The following is a 6734-nucleotide window of genomic DNA, read 5'->3' on the forward strand; positions in this document are numbered from 1 at the left end:
TAAAAATAACTGTTTTTTTTTTTGTTATTAAATTGTATTTTTTTAAGAAATCGTTACCTTAAAAGTTCAGAAAGCCATTCTTAATGTAGAGAGGATCATGTTAACTATTCTGTCCAATAATTTAATAAGCAGAAGATCTGATAAAAATTCAATTTAACTTGTATTAACACTTTCAATCTCTCCATGATAAGAACGGCTTTCTGAAAAAAAAACACCTCACAATCTGGAAAGCCGTTCTTACCATGGAGAGATTGGGCTCCCCCCAATTCCGAAAGTCGTTCTTAAAATGGGGAGAGGAAGGCGTTTTGTAACTATTCCGTACAGTCACCTAACTATTTAATAAAAAAAAACATCGGGTTTGTATTACTGTACACATAGATTCGAAAAAGTTGTCAAAAAACAAATATATAACAAATAAATGTTATCAAAAGGCAAGATAAGTTACTTTTCTACCAAACTGGATATAATTTTTGTGTTTTTATTCAAGGTAACATGTTTATTCAGCTCGAAAAACATAGTGTTTACCGATGTATTGGAACATTCAAAATGGCGTCTGATTCTCTCTTTAACACGGTAAGTTTGGGAAAAGGTGTTATAAATAAAAAACTATACACAATACTACTAAAAACCCGCCGAATATATGTCCACCTATGTCACGGTAACATATATTGATCGAGTTTGTACAGTATTTTATCTGGGTTTTTATTTATAACACCTTTTCCCAAACTTACGGCTGAATAAACATGTTATATTGAATAAAAACACGAAAAATATATCCAGTTGGGTAGAAAAGTAACTTATCTTGCCTTTGATAACATTTATTTGTTATATATTTGTTTTTATTACAACTTTTTCGAATCTATGTGTACAGTAATACAACACCAAAACATTAAATGTTAAATGAAAATAAGATCAATAAAAAATAAATAAATATAAAATACATCAAATCAAATAAAATAAACGATCAATGTGTAGTATCTGTTAACGAAAATATTTTTTTATATACACGTTGACTTGCCTTGGTCTATAGAATCTAACTCTCATTCAGGTATGCTGAAAACGAATATCGCAAGGAAAAGTAGCTAAGACAAATAGTTTTAGAGCAAGTTTTATTAATGCGTGTATTGTGAAATGTAAATCACTGGCGACCATGTTTGAACAGTTTGAACAGGCGGCGTATGAAAGGGGCCAACTCTCAGTTTGTTCAGGTATGCTGAAAACGAATATCGCAGCAGAACTTAAAACACTTGTTCAAGTACGTAGAAGAGTAACTTATCTTGCCTTTGGTAACATTTATATATTATATATTTGTTTTGTATATCAACTTTTACGCTTGGTTGTCTTAACTCCGAAGGATTAACCTTAGAATTTCCACAGGTCTCATTAGTTAAAACGAATTATTTCGCGGTCCAAATTGGCGTGAAATAAACAAATCTGACTGACACAGGGTTTGCCATTTCCGGTTGTCGCCGCCGACAACGCTCTTATATTTACAATCGAAAGCGTCGCCAAGTCCGTTCGTCGCTGTGTCTGTGTGTGTACCTATTTACTATGCCTCCCCACGGGACAGAGTTAGACACCAGGGTCGTTTTTTTAACGTGGAGAAAAGGTACAAAAATAAAAACTGTCTCAGTCGTGAAGGATTTCTCCTCCACCGAAAGAGAACAAGAAATAGAAGTGCAGCATCTGAAGAACAGATGGTATTTATTTGCTCCCCCACCACCGAGCAAATTAGGCACAAGGCCGATTTTTAATGTGAGGACTGAGGGGGAAATGGAGAACAACTCCCCGGGGAGTAGGGGAGCGGGATGGTGACAATTGGTATGAAGGGTTACCCCTACATTGACCAAGGTCTTATATGTGGGGTCAGCCCCATATACGGTCTTTGCTGGCAGTATCTGCCGGAACAGATGGTATTTATTTGCTCCCCCACCAAGCAAATTAGGCACAAGGCCGATTTTTAATGTGAGGAGTGAAGGGAGGGGGAAGGGAAAAAGGGGACCAGCTCCCGAGAGGTGGGAAATGGGAGCTGGTTAATGGTCAGGCATGTGGGGTTGCCCCCACATCTGGTCTTTGCTAGTCATAGCTAGTCATAGCCTGCAGTATCTGCCGGAACATCTTGTCACGAGGGCCGGCAAAGTCGTAAAATTCAATACATAAAATCAACAGCTTTCATTTCTATGTATCGTCATTCGCGTATCGGTGCGAAGTCGAGTGTCGGCGTTCTTGTCTCATTGAAGGGGAAGTAAGTTTTTTAACACAGTTGCGTTGGAAATGCATTTCTGCACGTGCATGGCTGGACGATAAGAATAACATTACAAATAAAAACAATAATTATTATCTTCAAGTCTCTTCTTAAAGGGGCTTTTCGGCTGGCTACGAAGTTACAACTAGCTAATCGACACTCGACACTGTCAATGAGTTATGCGAAACAGACGGACTGTTCCGCTGTATCACAGTTATTAAGTGTGGTTAGACTGAAACTCATTAAAGCCAGTAATCTAAGTTTCAACTAGCTAATAGACATTCGGCACTTTCAATGAGTTATGCGATCACCGCCACTTGTCCAAAAACGGACTGTTCCGCTGTATCACAGTTATTAAGGGTGGTTAGAGTGTAACTCATCAGAGCCAGTAACCTAACTTACAACTAGCTAGTTGACATTCGACACTGTCATTGAGTTATGCGATACACTGCTAATTGTCCAGAGACGGACTGTTCTACTGTATCACAGTTGTAAAGGGTGGTTAGACTAAAACTCATAAGAGCCAGTAATCTAATTTACAACTAGCTTATCGACAGTAGAGATTTTCACTGAGTTTACGTGTGTGTGTGTGTGTGTGTGTGTGTGTGCTTCGTTAACATTCGGACTGTCATTTTAAAATCGTTCGGGTATGCTGAAAACGAATATCGCAAGGAAAATTAGCACAGACACGTAGTTTTCGATTTATTAATGCGTGTATTTTGAAATGTAAATCACTGGCGACCATGTTTGAACAGGCGGCATATGAAAGGGGCCAACCGTCAGTTTGTTCAGGTATGCTGAAAACGAATATCGCAAGGAAAATTAGCAGAGACAAATAGTTTTGGAGCTAGTTTTATTAATGCGTGTATTTTGAAATGTAAATCACGGCGACCATGTTTGAACAGGCAGCATATGAAAGGGGCCAACCCTCAGTTTGTTCAGGTATGCTGAAAACGAATATCGCAAGGAAAATTAGCACAGACAGACGAATAGTTTTCGAGATAGTAATGCGTGTATTTTGAAATGTAAATCACTGGCGACCATGTTTGAACAGGCGGCATATGAAAGCGGCCAACCATCAAGTTGTTCAGGTATGCTGAAAACGAATATCGCAAGGAAAATTAGCAGAGAATGACCGACTACTAGTTTTGGAGCTTGTTTTATTAATGCGTGTATTTTGAAATGTAAATCGCTGGCGACCATGTGTGAACAGTTTTAACAGGCGGCATATGAAAGGGGCCAACCCTCAGTTTGTTCAGGTATGCTGAAAACGAATATCGCAAGGAAAACCAGCACAGACTGACTATAGACTCACCATCAAAGTATTGAAATATTTTTTTATTTTATAAAGGAATCATTACTTATCAAGCCCCAGAGGCCACTCGAGGATAAGGGTTAAAGTGTGTACATACAGTAGTCAATGGACAATATCATAGTAATCGTTAGAAGTGTAAATTTGGTAAATTGGATTATTTAAGAGGAACGGCTCATCAAGAACTTGTTTACATTGGACTTGAAGACGACGAAATAAAAATATAAAGTTGAAAGAACTAGCAAAAAATATCATTTTAACGATGCATTTCAAATCGTAAACTGCCTGTTTACATTCTTTTTTACATTTTTCGAAGATAATAAAAAGTGTAAAAAAAAGCAAACCTTTAGAATCCTAAAAAGATCTCCCGGGAGCATTTTTGCAAGATGAAAAATATACAAACCAAAATAAAGAGAGGAGGCAACCCTGCTCAAAAATATGGCTTATTACATCGCCTAAAAAAAGAAGAAGAATCGGTGGCTCCGTGGGGAAGTAAATTGTATTCTTTTTTCTAACTTGGTTTACCAAAAGTTTTTATTGCTAACATTTATTTTCATGAACTCTATCTAACCACACCTCACAACCCTAATCTGGCCGGTCGGGGAAAAACGTTTTTATTTTTTTAAATTTTCGTGAATACGACAACACACATACGCACGCATGTACACACATACACACACACACACGCACGCACACATAAGCATATCGCTTGTCACCAAGCTAAAGAAGAGAGAGAGAGAGTGGGGGAAGGAGAGAAAGGGTCGTACGTGCCGGGGTCAAACAGAAGTTAAATGAAATCGATTATAAATCGCTCGACAAAGTTGTGTCAGAACTTTTTATTCTATGAAACTTTGAACAAATAAATATATAAGAAAATGAATGTTACCAAAGGCAAGGTAAGTTACTCTTCTACCTAGATCACATTTTTGTTGTTTTAACTTATTTTAAAACGTTTATTTAACACAAACAAAAGTAGCGCACGGTTTTAAGTTAGAACAATAAAGAAGTGTCTGACATTTTACAGACATCTTGTGAGACTCGATAATCGCTCCAAACTCGAAAATTAAGCAAAATACTGGTAGGAACACATCCAATAAATGTCAGCAAACGTTCGAACATGTTTTCTTTTTCACATTAGCGAAACACTTATCAGAGAAAAAGCGAAAATGAGAAGCAAACACAAATGAAGAAGTCGGTTTTTATCGTTGAGCACAAAAACAACAAAAAAAAGAGTATCTAATCTAATAGGCCCCGTGCGTGCTATAGGTCAATCTCCAACGTCTGTCCCATCGCCTCCTCGGTGTTGCATCCCTGTTTACAAGTACTTTAATGGGATGTGCTCTGATGAACCCATAGCACTTATACCAGTGCCCGGAAAACTTGTCCAGAGAAAACTCGTCTCCGGAAAAACCGTACCCGGAAAACTCGAACCGTCAGTTTTTTCAGGTATGCTGAAAACGAATATCGCAAGGAAAATTAGCAGAGAAAAATAGTCTTGGAGCTAGTTTTATTAATGCGTGTATTTTGAAATGTAAATCACTGGCGACCATATATATATATATATATATATATATATATTATATTTTTAACTTTTTATAACTTTTTAAATTACCGGGTGCTAACCTCTCTCTCTCTCTCTCTCTCTCTCTCTCAACGACGCACACACCCACATACACACACACTTGCATAAACACACACACACACGCCCACGTTCACTCTTCAAACTAAACAAATTTAACTCAGCACACACACACACACATACACACACTCGCATAAAGACACCAACACACACAAACACAAAGTATTACTCTGTGTGTGCGTGCGTGCGTGCGTGCGCGCATATCACGCCACATTCACTCTTCAACTAAACAAGTTTAAATCAACCAATGAAAAAGCAGCTAGGTAACACAAACTCCATAAAAGGTAAAAAGGTTGCGACATCGACTGCGAACTGTTCGGTTTTTCCCGGAAAAAGTTAACGGTTTTCACGGCGATGGTGAAATATAAAAAGAGGCCTAAAACGGGCTGTAAATTCAGTTTGGACCCTGGCAGCGAGATGAGTTCCGGAAGAATAGATGACCAGCCAGTCGACCCAGCTAAGCCGCCGCCCTGCCGCTCCTCTGTCTACTTCTCTGATGTCAAAAAAAAAAAGGTATTTCTTGTCGTTTCAAAGTAGATGACGCATTTATTTCAGTTGTGTAAACTGCACAAGTGTTCAAATGAACGTTGTTAGTATGAGCACAGTTCATAAACACGTCGAATTTCTTTTCAAATTTCGACACTTGTGTAGTTTACACGATTTTAACGTTTAACGTCTTTTTATATTTTATTATACTGTTAGAAAGCCAGCCAACAAATATTACCGTGACAATTGTGCAGTTTATAGACCATGCTGTTCTTGGTTAAAATATTTAAATTTAAATCTAAATTAACGTCTTTTTTTTTTAATTTGTTAGATGAAAGCATACATATAATATTATTTAAGGGTGGTCAATAAACTATAGAATTACCGTGACAATTGTGCAATTTATAAACCGTGCTGTTCTGGGAAAAAAATATTAAAATTTAATCTTAATTAACGTCTTTTTTTTTTAATTTGTTAGATGAAAGCATACATATAATATTATTTAAGGGTGGTCAATAAACTATAGAATTACCGTGACAATTGTGCAATTTATAAACCGTGCTGTTCTGGGAAAAAATATTAAAATTTAAATCTAAATTAACGTCTTTTTTTTAAAATTTGTTAGGTGAAAGCATACATATAATATTATTTAAGGGTGGTCGATAAACTATAGAATTACCGTGACAATTGTGCAGTTTATAATCCGTGCTGTTCTGGGGAAAAAATATTAAAATTTAAATCTAAATTAACGCCTTTTTTTTTAAATTTGTTAGATGAAAGCATGTATATAATATTATTTAAGGGCGGTCCATAAACTGTAGAATTACCGTGACAATTGTGCAGTTTATAAACCGTTCTTTTATTGGATAAAATACTGGATGTGTATTTTCCCCCCTAAAGTCCAACCCTATCCTCACCGTGGTAGGGGGGTGTAACGTTGTAGTTTAATAGCTACACGGCTAAATGGGCTCTGGCAAAAAAAAAAAAAAATCCAGAAAATGTCGGCATTAGTTTGTTGCGTCCGTCATCTGGTCGTCTTTTTATACGCTTGC

This window comes from Euprymna scolopes, chromosome 46 (assembly GCF_053919585.1).
Source record: "Euprymna scolopes isolate OS-2025 chromosome 46, ASM5391958v1, whole genome shotgun sequence".
Classification (NCBI taxonomy): Eukaryota; Metazoa; Mollusca; class Cephalopoda; order Sepiida; family Sepiolidae; genus Euprymna; species Euprymna scolopes.